The sequence below is a fragment of the Taudactylus pleione genome, unplaced genomic scaffold, assembly GCF_031769625.1.
Source record: "Taudactylus pleione unplaced genomic scaffold, aTauple2 ptg000889l, whole genome shotgun sequence".
In the NCBI taxonomy this organism is placed as follows: domain Eukaryota; kingdom Metazoa; phylum Chordata; class Amphibia; order Anura; family Myobatrachidae; genus Taudactylus; species Taudactylus pleione.
Window position 1 is genome coordinate 42,133 of NW_028285290.1, and position 19,008 is coordinate 61,140.

The window sequence follows — 19,008 nt, forward strand, 5'->3', positions numbered from 1 at the left end:
ATTGTAAAGAGAATACAGAGTGTGTTTGTCAGATATATCTACAAACTGGTTACTTTTATGAGTCAAAAATTTAGATTACATTTTGTTAAACAATAAAATTTTATTGAGACATTACACTGATTAAATTGCAAGAAAACTGGAAAACATGGAGTGTTCTAAAACATTTGACTGGTAGTGTATCTTGTGAGACCCATTCAAACCGTTTCCCTAAAATAAGCGAATTATGTTTACCTGATAATTTAACTTCTTTGACGTACTCCATAGAAGCCATGATGCAGTGCTGGATTAACAACAGAACAGCCAAGGTGGCCGACCAGGGGACCTCACAAGTCACTACATCACCAGTGTTGGGGCACTTGACATAATGTGAACTGGGGGCATTATGGTATGTTCAACACATTTGCAGTGCTGGGAGTATGTACACATCCTTTTTAATAACCTATTTTATTGGTGGGGTCCCCAGAAACCTTAATCCGATACTGCTATGATGTTTGGGACAGTTAGCTTAATTGAGACTAGAAAAGGTTGATTCCCCAGAGAATGTATATAGCACGAACTTGCTCCAGAACTGGGTATATTGCCATATGGACTATGTAGGCAGGAATGGGCAATAAGTGGCCCTCCAGCTGCTGTTGGACTACAAATCCCAGCATGCCTTGCAACAGTTTTAGCATGGCCAAATTGCAAAACTGGCAGGGCATGATGGGGTGTGTAGTTCTGCAACAGCTGGGGGGCTGCTTATTGCCCACCCCTAATGTAGAGAAATATGCACCTCCACTTGCACCTTAAGACGCAATAGGCGAAGGTAGAAGAGTGTGTATCGACACAACTGTGGGCTATGGAGTGTTGGACAGAAGCATTAAAACACTAGTGTCCAGCTGTATAAGTTGCACCAAGCATATGCTTGTGTAAGTGCACCCTGATAATGATGACCAGTAGTAAAACAAGCTTATTGGGGGCAGGCAGACTGTGCATATGTGTGAATATACTCATTTCCATGCATGAAATGGTGGAACATCTACAGCCAATTTCTGTTTAACTCCATTTCGCAGTCTTGTCTGTAAGTAATTTTTTAAGATGTCTCTGAAATACACTAACAGGAAGGACAGGACAAGACAATTCTTGCATATACAAAATCTACTTATTGATCAGCGACTTGAAGTATCTTTCTAAATAGTATCTTCTGAATGATGACATCCAGAAAATGTTTGCAATGAAACAATATTTTATCTGGCTGCTTTGCAACCTGTGCTCTGTGCGCTCATGTGGTTGACACTGCAGTGTATGAAACGCTTTGGAGCACTGACCTCTTCCAGGACTGTTACCCATATCATATATGGACTTACCTGATTTGGACCTTAATATGCAGAGAATTCCCAAGTTCTCTGCATAGGAACCGATTTGGACAAGTCTCATTCCAGGCAAGGAGTTGGTTAATGAGTTAAGCAATTCCTACATTTTATTAGATTCTTATTCTTGTTTTATATGTGTGGTTTGTTGTCTGTTGTGTTATCTAATAAATAAACATTTTCTAAAAACTTACTACCACTTGGGGACAATTGGTTTCGTTCCCTCACGAGCTGAGTGGCAGTGACATAGACTATTGAAACAGCGGCAATGGAAGTAACAGATAAGCTTTAAAGAAGATCTATTTGGTATGCACATTAAGAGCAAATGGTCACTATTGAAATTGCAAAATAAGCACTAGTCACTTTGATACTTGGCAAGATTGTGCTATTGTGACTTCTTTTGTATATCATGGACTCACAATTGTGTGGGTCTGGGACCTGTTGAAGCTGGTATCATACAAGAGGAATGGTTCCAAGCCAAAGACGTCTTCATTTCTATACAGATACGCTTTGTTAGGCTCATATATTACATGGGTTCCTAAAATATGACACTTATAGGCGCTTGTTTCCTCTTCATTCATTTTCTTTTAGATTTTCATACCATTAAGTTCGGTTTGTGACTACTAGAAAGTAGAAATTTTTGGTTACAGTCGCACATCAGTGTTCCTTATAAATATTTGGTATGCACAAATTTTTTGCGCCATATTCCCACAAACACATGCAGCAGTACTCAAGTATAAAAATCAGACTTTCTACTTTGTTAGGGTACTCTGACAAAAGTGTTGGCATAACTTTGGGATGTCTCCTGTGTGATTTCCATACTCGAGTGCCATCGCATATCTTGGTTTATGTCAGCACTACCTGGTTAGTTTTACTGTGACGTGGATCCGGTGCTTCCTGTAATCTAATGAAAGTTTTCTTTTTGATATTTTTCTCCAAAAAATATATATGTGAAAGAAAGATAATATACAGTATAGTGTAAAACCGTAACAATGTTTTATAAATCGTGAAAGATTGATATACACTCACCCTTTAGAAGTGAATTATAGACATTGGACCCAATTTTCACCGTGGTCCTGCGGTGGTAGCAAGATGTAATGCTGGTCTTTAAGGTGAGGTCTTCAATTCCTCCCACACGTAGTGTTGTAAATGGGGAAATAAATACAACAAGCCTCCATAGTACAGATCAATTTACACAATACAGTATGCTCACCTTGTGTATGATATATTATATGGTGGTAATCTTTTTTGATAGTAAATCTTGTTGGTCTAATTTTTCACAATCCGTTCTGTACTTTTCTAGAAGTGGATCGGGAAAGCCTCTTTCTTTGAACCTATTGGATAAAAATGTGGTCTGTTCTTTATATACTTCTAGATCTGTACAGTTTTTTTCTGATCTGCCTAAATTGACCCTTGGGGATATTATGTACCCGTTGAGACATCAGATAATTGTTGGAGTCCACAGGTTTAAAATGTGTTTCAAATATCCTTGTTTATGGTTAATATCCAGATCTAGCAACACAATATTATTTCTACTCACAGTGGATTCAAACTTGAGGTTAAGATCATTTTAAAAATTGTGCTAAAACATCTTCATCACCCATCCAAATAAAAATTATATAATCAACATATCTTCGCCATAGGACCAGGTTTGCACCAAAGGGGTTGCTCTTCCATATTTTGTTGTATTCCCAATGGCCCATAAATAAATAAATTTGCATAACTTGGTGCAAACCTGGTCCCCATGGTCGTGCCTTGTATTTGCAGAAAGCATTGTTTTAAGAGTTTAAAATAATTGTGACTTAAGATGAATAAAATACTGTCCAAGATAAAAGAAATCTGGTCTTCTTAACTACAGAGCTATTTTAGACACACTCAAAAGTTGGTTTGGGCCAAGATCTAAACACATATAGCTCCTGTCAATCATCATTACACATGCCCTTAGCTCCCTACTTAGGGACCAGGTTGTTCATTTCTCAGTTACCAGCCTGAGGAAGCAGACGTAGGATCTGAAAACTCGTAGCTAGGTATTCATCATTAGAATCCTCCACTCATTCTTTACTACTTTTTCTACTTTTAAAAATGTATTTATATATATATATATATATATATATATGTATTAAATTTTTAACTTAAACAGAAATTGTATGTTCTTTGAGGTCTGGTTAAATTGAAAACATACCGCAAGACCTTTTTATCATATATATAGACTAAGAAATAAAATTACTGTTTTATAAAGAAAAATACGTAGGAAAAAAGGGGGTTCGGGGATATCCTAAGCACTGGTGATGAACACTCAAATATAATTGGGAGGTAAGTATGTTCCAAAAAAATGTGTTACATTATGGAAAAAATTATTTTTGTGTAATATTCTCTGTTGTGGAGGAGCACCCTTGAAAGTTTTATTAAGCATATACAAGGAAAAAAGAAAGAAAAGTACTCTCTTTTGTGGGGCACTCAACCTACCTCTTCAGTATAAAAATTTACTTTTAATGGTATGCCACTAAAAGATGATTAAACATATGATATCAACAAAAGAAACATCTGTACATAAACAACATAGAACAAAAGGCAAACATTGAATCTGGCCAAAATTGGGTCCAGTTGATAAAAAACTGACTTGAATCAGGGAGATTATTAGCGTCCGATCTCTTAATTCCTGATTATGGTAAGTCAGACGTAGTAGTCATAACACCATTAGTCAGACAGGTGGTGAAAATAATGCACTCTTCCCAGAATACCTGTTAGATGAGGATGTGAACTGCTCGTGGTGGCCATCAGAAAGCAGGGTTTCCCTTGTGCACCAGGGATGCCCTGTGGTTGCCCAGACGCGCGTTTTTCCGGAGGCTATCTCAGTGGGTGGCCTCATCTAACAGGTATTCTGGGAAGAGTGCAGAGTGCGCTCCCCCTCTCTGTCCCTGCGCTGACTATTCTCATCAGGGCACATTGGGGAAACCAAAATGGAAAACCATTAAAAGTTAATTTTTATACTGAAGAGGTAGGTTGAGTGCCCCACAAAAGAGAGTACTTTTCTTTGTTTTTTCCTTGTATATGTTTTATAAAGAAATAAGTCTCTACAATTATTTTTGAACTGGGTATAAGGACCCATAGTAATATACCCACGGACATCGGGATGAGAAAATTAAATTCCAAGGCATATAATATATCCTACTCAAGGTGAGCTTACTGCATATTGTGTAAAATCTTGGATTGGGTAAGTTGATCTGTACTATAGAGGCTTGTTGTATTTATTTCCCCATTTACAACACTACGTGTGGGAGGAATTGAAGACCTCACCTTAAAGACCAGCATTACATCTTGCAACCACCGCAGGACCGTGGTGAAAATTGGGTCCAATGTCTATAACTCAATTCTACAGGGACCAATGTCTATAACTCAATCTTTCATGATTTATAAAACAATGTTACGGTTTTACACTACAATATTTATAATCTTTTTCTTTCACATATATATTTTTTGGAGAAAAATATTGAAAAGAAAACTTGGATTAAAACACCGGAAGCGTCAGAACCACTTCACAATACAATTATCCTTCTGAGGGACCTTGTTGAATGCTCCTGCTGTTCCTGGCTGCATTCTGGGTCTATCGTTAGACTTCACAGAGAACGCAGCGCCATCCACTTACATCTGTACTACCTGGTTAGTGCCTCATGGAGAGCACCAATGTTTATTACCCTGCAGCTCTGTGAGCACTGGACACCACCAGATTTATATAAAATTCCTTTATTGTAAATGTGTTTTTTTTTAAATAAACACATCCTACAGCAGTGTTTCCCACCTTCAGTCATCAGAGACACTGTATATTTCTGGTGGGTGTACAGGTGTAGCTATGCTGCTGCTGAATGGCCATCAAGGTTGCAGAGGTGCTAAAGGTAGGATGGACTTACCTGCCCATCCCCCTTTATTCCTGCAACTGGTATGTGAGCCGCAGGCCCACTTTGAGTATTCCTGTATGCTATATATTACATATCTGCATGCTAACTTACATGTCAGTGCTGAAAAAAGTGAAGTTAAATGTACTGTTTAATATCAGTTAAATGCGTAGGAAATGTGGAAACAAATTATTATTCCAAACATCAGATAATTGCCTTAATTAAGGGGAAGTTCAGGAGCAAAGTATTTATTATGAGTTGAAAAAGTTAATTGGAGGGACTACATGCTGTGTTAAGGAGTCTAGTTGGCAGAATTATATTAGGAATGCCAGTATGAGAACATTGCTTCATCTACACCCTCTTAACCAACCCATTCTTTACTTGCCTCTACCTTAATTCCCTTTGGTACCCCATTTCTTATAATACATTCTACTACCCCTACAGTGGTGGAGTTCCCACTAGACATATCCTTAGGGACAACACAAGCTGGGGGAGGCACACAGACCCTCTGCATTAAGGCTTTCCAGTGCCCCAATTCAGTCACATCTATGTGGACACAGAAGCCGCAGCTGCAACAAGAACTACATTCCTCATGATGCATTTGTGGATTCTTGGAAATGGACACATGCGCTGTCTGTAGCCCAGAAGAGGACTATCCTAGCCCTCAAAAGGACAAATAGCACAAGTAGCCAAAGGGAATGGAGTATTGCCATAAGCCCGCCATGGGGGTTGGACGAGGCCAATAATATAATATTGTGCCTAGGTATGGCCTGACCCCTAAATCTGGCCCTGCATCCTTTGCTACATCCCCTCACCCACCAATTCTTGCCATAATACACCCCTGATCCATAAATCTTCCTCCAACTGCTCCATCAGTACTGCTGCGACCTCTGGGGTCTGTGTTATGGACATAGGGGGTGATTGTCCTGATCAGCCCTCCCTGGATCTGTCACTGCTCCTACTAACCCTGCTCTTTCTCCTGGTTGCCAGTAATCCAGCCACATCTCCCCACTTCCCTGTCCCCCATCCTTGTTAATTTTCTGGAATGTTAGATATTTCTGCAACAAACTCCTCCAATCATAATTGTTTCATCTTTAATTTCCTAAAGCTCTCTTACCAGACCTCTCTAATTGATGACCCCAACTACTTAATGGCTGGTCACGCTGCTTCTGTGGGCCTTTTCTCTTGCATTTCCCTGGTGGGCCCTTCAATCACCAGTCTGACACTGCCTCAGACATCCTATGTATCAAGTGTCTTAGTTTCCTAGAAATCTTGCCACCCACCAGTATGTTTGTAGGCTTTCTTAGTCCATAGTAATTGTGAAATTATTGCTTGCCTCCTTCACTATAGTCGAGGTGAGGTAAGAACCTTCAATAGGAAATACAAAGAAAACTTCTCAATTTAGAACCCCAAAAACCAAAAGTAACTTAAAATATTTACAGAGATAAAGACTACCTTCTTATGATCACAGTAGACAGCCACCCAATAAATCAAATTCGGGGGATACATTTAAAAGACCATCATTCACTTCTAAAATCACTGTCCCTGATGAAGGTAATAGAAGGAGGGCAAGACCTAAAGTTAAGCAGATTACTGAGAATAATACACATAGTCAATCTACTTTTTTAGAGCAAGACATGTTCCCCCTTCTGGTACAGTACAGGTACAGTCTTTTACATCAAGACTCTCCCAAAAGAAAATAATTATGTTAAGAGGAAACAGTGGAGGAAGGAAGAAGCATTTCCAAAAATTCAAGAAGAGTTTGAGGAATACGGGGATATTTACTTTGTCTTCTAGACAATTAACAGAAAGTGAGAAAGCCTTATTAGCCAAATGATTGAAATTCGCCCCGGCATAAGAACCTAACTTATTTGAATTATTTGTGGAACTTAATAGGTTCACAAGAGATCTCTGTGTAGAAAAAGATATTTCACAACCAAGGCCCTATAACCCAAAGGCCATATAGGTGATCCTATTGTCATTGAAGCTTCTCATATGGCTAATCTTCAGATCCTAACAGAATTAGAGCAAGAAAATTTTACTTCTGTTGATGTATCAATTTTTGATGTGTGTGATCCTCATTTGCAAAGATTTAAGAAGTCAGAATTCTATCCCACCCAATACAAAAGCGGACCTATTGAAGCTTTTTTCAATCTTACTCTGAATGACTTAAGAAAGTTTGTGCACAGTCTAACCTAAGGTTAAAGGGAAGAGATAATTTACATCCACATGAAAGAGAAGTGCTTAAGGATCTTACTAAGGATGATTCCATCATCATTAGAGCTGCAGACAAAGGGGGAGGGACTGTGATTCAGCATAGGGTTGACTATGTGTCTGAACCACTTAGACAATTGAATAACACCCATTTTTACACCACTTTGATTGCTGATCCCACCACTACATCCTTAGGAAAGCTTAAGATACTTCTTTACAAGGAGGAGGCAATCTCTAGAAAATATTTATTTTTATTTAATGCACATCCTATTATACCCACATATTATCACTTACCCAAAGTTCACAAATCCCTCCACACACACACCCCGGGCATCCTATAGTTTCAAGTGTTGGGTCCCTCACATCTAGTTTATCAGCCTTTGTTGATTCCTTCCTTCAAACACATGTAGTTAATTTAAAATCTAATTTTAGAGATTCCACTCATTTTTTGAACCCTGTGAAAGATTTAAAATGACAAGATAGTTTCACATTCATGACTTGTGATGTTGAATCTCTTTATTCTAATATACCACACAAACAAGGTCTTCTAGCACTGGAATTATTTTTAAAGTCGGATGATTCACTTGAACAGAGATGCCGATTTGTTTTGGATTCAGTTGAATTTATACTATCTCATAATTATTTCACTTTTGGGGGTCAATTTTATTTACAGGTGATGGGTACCGCCATGAGCACCAGGTTCACCCCAAGTTTTGCCAATTTATATATGGGCCTTCTTGAAGAACAATTGGTATATAACGGTCTTTTTGGGGTGAACCTGGTGCTCTATGGTCGGTACATTGATTTTTAAAGTTGGATGATTCACTTGAACAGAGATGCCGATTTGTTTTGGATTCAGTTGAATTTATACTATCTCATAATTATTTCACTTTTGGGGGTCAATTTTATTTACAGGTGATGGGTACCGCCATGGGCACCAGGTTCACCCCAAGTTTTGCCAATTTATATATCGCCTTCTTGAAGAACAATTGGTATATAACGGTCTTTTTGGGGTGAACCTGGTGCTCTATGGTCGGTACATTGATGATAAGTTTTTCATTTGGGATGGTGGTGCACAATCAGCTTTTCTATTTTTGGACTATATAAACACTAACACTTTTGATTTAAAATTCACTGGCACTGTTCATATTACCTTAATTACATTTCTCAACATCACCCTCTCCATCAATGGTAATAATATAGTGACATCTACTTATCAGAAAGATGTTGATTGTAAAAGCTTTTTAAATGATCGTAGTTGTCACTATTGTCCTTGGCTAAGAAATATACCCAAATGCCAATATTTTAGATTAAGGTGTAACTGTTCAGAAATAGAGCAGTTTAAAATACAGGAGCAGATTTGACTGAATCTTTCCAAGTTCAAGGTTATCCTGATAGTATTGAAATTAGCCTTAGAAGCTGCTACTAATAAGGATAGACATTCATTGTTATGTACATTTACTAAAAATACAAAAGGCGGTCTTCCAAATAAATGTAACTTAAAATTTGTTACAAAATATAATTATTTTTAAGTGAATTAAAGGCTGTAATAAAAAATAACTATTCTATTCTTAAAACTGATAATGTGTTGTCCACTTTGCTTGATGAAGAACCAAAGGTTATTTTTAAAAAAGCTATGAATTTACAAAGACATCTTGCACCTAGTCATTTTAGATCAGACACTACATCTACTGTTAAGGCTAAAGCTGGGTACACACACAAAGATTTTCTGTCCAACCATCCAACTAGTTGATTGGTTGGAATGAAAATCTGGTAACGTATGGGAGTAACTGATGATTAGCAATTAGCTCCTAAATGCCAGAAAACAGATGAAAATGGACGTTCAGACAAGTTTGTTAAATGTTTGATCTAAGCAATTTGTTCAAACAACAGTTTTTGTCCATTTTCTGGTGTTTGGGATCAAATTGCTGATTGTCATTTGCTTTCATACCTTACCAGATTTTCATTCCAACCAATCAACTAGTTGGATGGTTAGACAGAAAATCTTTACATGTGTATGCAGCTTAATACCTCGCTGAATGACCATATCTCAAAAGAGGGAAGCGTCAAATGTGGGAAGATTGGCTGTATTACTTGTCAATACATAGTAGATAAAGTTACCAAATTTGACTCATGTATCAGGTGCCATTTTTGACATAGCCGGATTGTGTATGTTATTAAATGCCAGTGTGGTGTTCAGTACGTAGGCAGAACTACCCGTATGAGCCACATACGTTTCCTTGAGCATAGGAGAAATGCTCTGAAAGGATTAAAATCTCATAGCCTTTCGTAACATACAAATATGGTGGGATATTAGTGTTCTTAGACCTCAGGGTATTGAACACATCAAGAAGACAGCTAGGGGTGGAAACCGATTTCATTTACTCTGCAAGGGAGAAGCTTTTTGGATATTTTCATGGGGTACCTTATTTCCAAAGGGTCTCAATGAATACATTGAAATTAATAATATCTAGAATTAGGTTGCTTCATTGGGTTGGGTATTTAATTCCCTAGCCCAATATTTTTGTATTTACACATTTGAAGATGTTGTGATCCGTGGACCATAACCAAGGGCTAATTGACTGCCTACCCATTAACCTACTAGTACGACTATGTTGCTTTTGGATACCATCTTTGTGTCTAGTTTATTTTTCAAAGTATATTAACAACTGAAGAATTAGTGGCTTATGCCTGTTTATAAAAAGATTTCTTTGCCGATTATTTCTGTATTTGAACTTGGCTCATTGTGATGATTGTGCTTTTCTACTAGGCCATGAAGCCACTATGGCTAGTTAAAGTATACAATTTATTTTTTATATTTAGGTGTCCCCTGTGTATGTAGGAAGCCATGGGGCTCCAAAGTAGTACAGCATTAGCATTACTGGAATCGCAGCTGCTGCTCCAAATGGAGCTTCTTCGGACTGATCAGCAGGGAGGACAACTGGAGCACCCTGTACAGAGTCTCTATTTTCAGACATGCTCTCTGTGTTGGAGATCTACCTTACTTTGGACTCTGCAATCCTGTTCGTGGACACCAAATGTGATACCCCGGAGTAGTAAGGGTGATAATTGTGTGGTGCACATGCAGATTAGAGTTACCTTGGTGGGGGTCTTCTTTCAGTAACTGCTCTTCACTAATGCCACACCCCAGCAGAGGGGCAAGATTTCCCCAAACACAGAGAGATGCAGCACAGTTTAGATGTAATCGAACAACAATATTTATTCCACAATCTGGTGTAATAATAGGAACATTCTCACCTAGTGCTGAGTATCACTAGTGAAGCAGCTCTTTGTCTGTACTTGGGTAATGATGTCAGGTATGACAACAACTGCTGGCTCCCTGCAGTAAGTGTGACTCTGGATGTAGGGTTGCTTGCAGTACAATTTGATGCTATTTCCTCAAGCTCCTTTCTCAGTTCACTGATCTCTCCTTTTTATCTTAATCTTAGCGGATGTGTGTAATTCCACTGCCAAGTCCAGAAGCTGTCTTTCTCCCTCTCACCTTGATGTGCAGATCACTCAGCACCTCCTTGTCCAGCTCTGCCTCCACTGTAACAGTCACAAACTGTCCTCTCTGTAACTGTGACTTCAGGCTGTGCATGTGCCCTAGATGAGCCTGGTAGGTCAAGATGACTGCAGCGGCCTAAGCAGCACTGGCAAACCAATGATTTGATACCTTGAAGTTGCGGGATACCACACTCGGATGGGTCTACCTGGGGCAACACAGCAAGAGAGAGCACACACCAGCAAAGCACCAGCCATGGCAGGAAAGTTGGACCATGGTGCCCCACAGAGCTGGCGCTGATCTGGGATGGGTGACTGCAGGGATCCTGTGCCGATATAGGTAAGCCTCATGCAGCCGGATCTAGCGCCACTGAGTGTAGGAGTCTGTAGCAGCAGGCAGTCCCCGGAAGTCCATTCAGTTCAGGGCAGCACAGCTGATAATAGATGGACTTTGGCTCCGGAATCAGCTTTGCTGGAAGGTAGAGCTGAGCAGCAGTACGGGGGGACCAAAACTTACATAACGTCATCTGAAGATGGTGTTATGTAGATATGAAAAGATTTAAGAAATTAAGCTTGTTAAATATGGGCTAATCATATGTACCATTAGAGGTATGGGAAATATGATCAGCATGTTAAATGGGTATAAATTTTAGGGAACAGAGTAGATTTTTGCAAAATCTCAGCCAAAAGTCCTGTGATAAATTTATTTGAAGCTAAAATAATGTGAAAATTGTGTAAAAACATCAGTTCTCATGTTCATTAGAAAGAAAAAATGATTTATAAATAAGGCCCCAAGTGTCTTTGTCTCAATATTAAGCAGGCCAGATATGTCATTGTGCTTTACTGCCTGATTGTCTGTGATTGGATTTTAGCCTTTATTTAAACAAGAAACAAATCAATAGGGTGAGTGTCACATCTCTCTTCCCTGACTGTGAGTATATACTGTATGGCAGAATTCTTATTTTATTTTACTGTACATGTAAACAAGAATCTGCAACTGTGTAATCTTATCATTGTGAAACATCACATGGATCTGCAAAATGCCTATGCACAGACTGCCTTGGGCAAAGAATACTGGGCTGAGTTCCAGAATATAAATGAGGGAGTTGCTTTATTTTACACTTTAAACATTTTCATTTTTTACTTAAAAAGAAATGTAAAGAAAAATTAACTATTAGAAGTAGTAAATCTGCTAAAACTTACCTAAGACATGCAAAAAGGGAAAAAGAAATAAGGTATCTGCGCTGGTATTTATATGAATATATGACACCTATGTAACAATTATAAAGTTTATTCAATAGTGAACTGCAGTTCAATAAAACATATACACATGTAACAAGTATTGTTAAAAATAGTAACCATAAATGGTACAAACAGCCATATAATTGCGATAATGTATCAGAGAAAATGTATCCAATATTCCCAACGACTGGCTTATTATCCGGTGGAAAGAAAATAACAATTCACACTAGGATGCGTGCATATAGGCTGCCCAATGTTTGGAAATGTGGTTCTGTAGCTGAACAGTGTCACAAGTCCCTCTTTATCCAAATAAGTGTATACCGTATATTGGTAATCCTTACCCCACAGAGGCTCACAGGATGAAAATAAACGGCAATGATGTCAGCTGATTAGCGCCGTTGTGGTAATTGTTGCCCGCACTCTGGGTATGGATCGGGGATCCGTTGGTGTGTAGGTGCAAAGTGGTGCACAAAGGGTGCCAAGGCTGAGCTGGATGTTGCCACCGAAGTGACCCCCGCACACACTTCAGGCAGAGGGATAGTAGCCCGCACGGAGATGAACGCCACAGCAAAGGAGCCCCAGGAGGAGAGGGCCCCCGGCAGGAGTCTGCAAGCACGTGTCCGTCCCAACGTGACAGGAGCCCGGCGGCTGTTGGAAGTAGAACAAGCGGCTGCCAGATGTTGTGCAGGCGGCTGCCAGGAGCTAGACTTGCAGAGATTCAGCTGGTTTAAAGCGGGGAGCCCGGATAACAATCACTTGATCAAATGGTGCAGTGGGATTGTAGGAAGCGGTCAGCAGTTCACTGGTTCCTTGACGCGTTTCTCCCCTATACAGGGGTTTTCTCAAAAGGCAAACTGCTTCCGGTGTCCCTCTCCTCCTGGGGCTCCCTTGCTGTGGCATTCATCTCCGTGCGGGCTACTATCCCTCTGCCCGAAGTGTGTGCGGGGGTCATTTCGGTGGCAACAACAAGCTCAGCCTTGGCACCCTTTGTGCACCACTTTGCACCTACACACCAACGGATCCCCGATCCATACCCAGAGTGCGGGCAACAATTACCACAACGGCGCTAATCAGCTGACATCATTGCCATTTATTTTCATCCTGTGAGCCTCTGTGGGGTAAGGATTACCAATATACGGTATACACTTATTTGGATAAAGAGGGACTTGTGACACTGTTCAGCTACAGAACCACATTTCCAAACATTGGGCAGCCTATATGCACGCATCCTAGTGTGAATTGTTATTTTCTTTCCACCGGATAATAAGCCAGTCGTTGGGAATATTGGATACATTTTCTCTGATACATTATCGCAATTATATGGCTGTTTGTACCATTTATGGTTACTATTTTTAACAAAACTTGTTACATGTGTATATGTTTTATTGAACTGCAGTTCAGTATTGAATAAACTTTATAATTGTTACATAGGTGTCATATATTCATATAAATACCAGCGCAGATACCTTATTTCTTTTTCTATACTGTTTTGAGGGTCTTATGCAGAAGTCCCTTGGTATCAGCTGCAGGTTTTTATATTAGACAGCAATTGAACAGTTAGCGCACCTATCTGGTTTTTCTTCATGGGAAAATGGAAAAGTTAAGACCCCATACAACAGCGCCGGATTGTCGCAATTTCCCGATCCCCAGAGGCCGGGGCTTCGGTGATTCCCTGATTTGCCAACCCCAACCAAAATATGATTGGATCAGCAAATAGGGGATTTGAAACATGAAGAAATTCCCCAACAGGGACGTGGCTTCCAATCTGCTTTTCCGACCGACAAACGCCCTTGTGATGTATGGGGCCATTAAAAATGGAGGTGAGTCTAATGATAACATTTATTTATAGGTGGTTCAATTATACACAAGGAGCTTTGTGACATGTGTCATGCAGAGAGGTGCAGTCAGGGTAGGCAGAGCCTCCCCTGTCATACTCCTGATATTTCATATGAAAATTATTACAATAATACAAAGAAGATATTTATAACTTATACATTTTGTCTACTGTAATAATTTTTATAGTTAACACTCACCAGCTTTGTGGAACTCCCTGGGATTGCAAGGAGACAAAAGATGAGGCAGCAACAGCTCAGCCTCATTTCTGTATAGTCAGACACTGCTTGCAGAGGTGGGGGCGGGGCCACACCACAGGCAGTAAGCTGCACAAAAAGTGAGCATATAAATGCATGCCTCTGAGTATGGAAGAGCTTGCCTTGAGCACTGATGGACACCTTGGATGTGACCAGGAAGTGCACTTCGGTATTTAGAGATCAGCACTGTCAGCAGCAGCAAGAGGAGAAGCAGTGATGCAGATGGTAAAATCAATGGATACTGAAGCTTAGTGTAGTGAGGGGAGAGTTAAAGTGAGTAGGGGGTGAGAGAGGCTCCCAGCACTCAGACCCATCTCCATGTGTGCCTCCCCAGCCATTGACCTCACCGCACACTACTGGTGTCATGTCCACATATCGGTAATTACTGTAATGAACTGTGCTCTAATTCCTGTTAGCGACTCCATGGGTCACCAGCAGAAATGAGTGAGCAATGCATGTTGGAATGTACTATACACTTTGCCTTCCTCATATCTCCTGATATTGCCACCTTTATATTTCTCTAATTTCCACTCTTGTGTCCTGCCTTTTGCTGCCCTTGACATACAGTATGTGCCCCCTTCTGCACCAAGAACGTCTTCACCCTTGCCCACTCTGTAATCAACATCTCTCTCAGTAAACTATGGTACCTTTACTGCCATGCATGTACTGACACACACAGCTTCCTTTTATTGTTGTTAGTTATAATTTTAAATACTTTCTACTTACTATGGGGACCTCTTGCATACATATGAATGCTGGATAATGGCAGTTGAGTGACAGCATCTGACACTATCTTGGTCACTGAAATCCCTGACAAGCAAAAAATGAGGTTCCGTAAAGAGAGCTGAATGTTTCACAGACAGAGCTGCCAAGAGATAACTGACAATGTTGCCAAAAAAACCCCTAAAAGTGAAAATCTGTTAAGGAAAGCAGATGGTCCTAGAGGGAACTGTAAGTCCTGAAGGCGTTCATAGCATTGCCATAGAGTAAACTACCAGAGATCAAGTACAAGCTTCCAGAGTTCCATAAGGAAAAAGGTCCGGTCCAGAGAATGCTTGGAACCAGTGACGTGCGGTGAGGTCAATGGCTGGGGAGGCACACATGGAGATGGGTCTGAGTGCTGGGAGCCTGTCTCACCCCCTACTCACTGTAACTCTCCCCTCACTACACTAAGCTACAGTATCCATTGATTCTCCTACAGTACCTACATCACAGTGTTCTCTCTTGCTGTTGCTAACAGCTTTGGGCCGGGATGTACTAAATGGAAAATGCGGTAAAAGCACCGTCTTCGTGGTTTTACCGCATTTTCCATAGGTATCATTGGCTGGCCGCCGGTGCTACGATGCAAAGGGTAATGCCAGCTTTTGCTGGCATTACCCTATAGAAGCCTATGGGCTTCTACCGCATCACGCTGGTATGAGGGATCCAATCGGATCCCTCCCAGCATGCCCCACGGCCGCCACGTCACTCTGCGCATGCGCAGATGGACTCCCAGGTCATAAACCCAGAGGTCCACAGTGCAGCGCTGATCGCAAAGTACAGCACTTATCAGAAGAACTGTCCTGTGCGGTACTGATCGCATATGTTAGTGCATATGCGATCAGTAACAATGCGATGTCTGGAGGGATGTACTCGGCAAGGTTAGTATATTTAGCCCTTGATCTTTAATCACTGCAGTGCACGTCCTGGTCACATGACACATCCCAGGTGTCCATTAGCACTCAAGGTACACCCCCCATACTCAGAAGCATGCCTCAATTTGATCTCTGACTATACAGAAGCGCGGCTGAGCTTTTGCTGCCTCATATGCTGTCTCCATGCAGTCCCAGGAAGCTCCACAAAGCTGGTGTCATGACCAGGGGTTCCTTACCGGTAAGCCTGCGGTCTTTGCCCATTTGGGTGCTCTGGCATGGGCCTTCCAGTGGCGGTGCTGGAGTATGGAGACTGGCACGGAGTGCATCTGGTGGTTCCTTGTTGGTAGGCCGTGCCAGCATGGGAGTGTTGTACAGCGTTCCTAATCTGCAGTTCTATATGCGCGGCCATCTTGCATTGGGCCATGTGACCTATTGAACCAATCCCTAAATGACAGCTGTTCTGTCCAGCCAATCACGCTCTGCTGTTGGGAATTTAAGGAAGTTCACAGCTTCCTTACTTTGCTAGTGCAACGCGTATCAGCCGAGTCTGGTCACATTTATCTAAGCTCCTCTACACAGCTGACTTCAGTTCTGCCTAGCTCCCTACAGTTTCAGGTAGCCTGAGGATTCCCAGCACCTCAAACATACAGAAAAAAATAAATAAAATAAAATATATATATATATATATATATATACATACTTTACACTGCACTGTCACTCTTTTTCCATTTTCCTGTGATGCCTTGGGGGGTCCTGGGCTGGACATTTTTTGGGGTGCTCTGTGCCCCGGACGTGAACCCGTTAGTGTTAGGGACTGCTAGTGACAGAGAAGCCGTGACGAGGCCTAGCAGCTTCCCATGTATTTGCAAATGCATGCAACCAATATCTCTGAAATTCTATTACCATATAATGTTCATATATTGTTGCTAGTATAATTTAGTGTGCTGAGGAACAATAGGGGGTTAAAACCCCCTCCCTTTTCTACTTGGTATGACCCCTCTCTTTCATGCACCTGAAAAAAGTACTACCAGATTGATTGAGCAGCTGCCATTTTTTGGTTTGTGGTTATGAGATGCATGAATGAGCCAGCATTAGCAGGGCATGCTGGTTCTAGTAGTGCTAGTTGGAGTTCCCAGGGGTGACTCCCAGGTAAGCTGGCTCTCAGTTTGAATGCATTTATGTACTGTATGTGCCTTTATCATGAGGCCTTACATTTGCCAAAATACATATGTGCCTTTATTATGAGACTTTAATTGGCATATATTACATTTGGGGTGAGCATTTGGGCGTAGGGCCCCGAGGCTACTCTGGCTGGGCCTCCTCAGGGCATCACCACTTAATACACATAGTTACTTTTCATATCACCTTATATGTTTGTTTTTTATTCATGTATTTTTTCACATATATTTTAATCTCTTTCATCACTTATTAATTACTCGCACACATCTAAACTTTACACTGCTCTGTCACTCTTTTTCCATTTTTGTGTGAGGCCCTGGGGGCGTCCTGGGCTGGATGTTTTTTGGGGTGCTCTGTGCTCCGGACGTGAACCTGTTAGTGTTAGGGACTGCTAGTGACAGAGAAGCCGTGACGAGGCCTAGCAGCTTCCCATGTATTTGCAAACCAATATCTCTGAAATTCTATTACCATATAATGTTTATATATTGTTGCTAGTATAATTCAATGTGCTGAGGAACAATAGGGGGTTAATACCCCCTCCCTTTTCCTCTTCTGATTCCCAGCACCTACCAGCAACTCCTCCTCCCACTACTGTTGTAATCCCACTCACCAGCCAGACTATCTTCTTACCGCATCGACCCTAGTCTACAGTTTCTTTCCCTCTGGACATACTTAAACATTATCGCTCCACTCCTGTTACCTTCATTCCGTATTTTATTTGCTGCTGGACTTATTCTTTGACTCTGACCCATCTCCACTTTTGCCCTGGACTTGGTTCTTTCATGTCTACCATTCCATTCCACCCCGGGTCCACAAGAAAAGCAACACCTGACAGCTGGTGAGTGTTAACTATAAATATGATTACGATAAACAAAGAAGATGTTTCTAAGTTATAAATACCTTTTGTATTATTCTAATCATTTTTATATCGAATTTCAGTAGTATGACAGGAGAGGCTCTGCCTCCCCTGCCTACCCTGACTGCACGTCCCTGTTTGGAACTGTGCCAGTTGTTGAAGGATATCCTGTTCTATTTCTATTGTACAAATTGTCTGCTGTTTCCAGGGGTGGATTGGGAATGTAAAGTGGCCCTGGATAATTTTCCGAAAGTGGCCCTAGGATAGCTTTCTAGAAGTGCAGACTGGGAGTTGGGCACTAACGCCTAGAAAAGGGGGCGTGACCTTGTGGAAAGGGTTATGTCTTTACATGAAATGCCCACCAACTTTTCCCCAATTCTCATCACCCTGGGGGCATGCCCAGTGCTCCAATAGCTGCTGGGAATGCAACTAGTCCTTCTCTCCAGTGAGTAGACAGAGCAGCGTGTAAGAGGGGGTGGCCTCCCCTATTTAATGAGAAAAAAAATCTATACTGTTTTTGTGTGTACTACATAAAAATACACCTTACCTATATGGTGGTTTCTCTGTGGGAAACCTATGAAGAAATTGTTCCTCCCTGGACAGACAGTGTCTTCAGTCGGTATTTGCTTTTCAGATCACATGGTCCGGAAGCTGCCTGTTTGTGTAGGAATAAAGTCAAAACCATCATCGTGCAACAGAGGTTCAACCAGATTATACATAGTAACAAAAGTTTTGGGGCAGGGCAAAATGTGAGTTTCTCTGATTAACCAAATTTATAATTATAAAATATATTTGCTAATTTTGGTAACATATATATAAATATATATATATATATATATATATATATATATCAGTAATATGGTTTCTTTAGAATTGATGTGTTACTAAAGATTAATGTGCCCCAGCCTTTTCTTCTACTCCTAGTAGCGGTCCTACTTGTGTGTCTCCAGCATCATCCCACTTTGTCTCTCCAGGGTTGTCTCCAGCACCATATCAATGTGTCTCCACAGTGCCAACCCTGTGTGTCTCTCCGACGCCCTCTTCTCT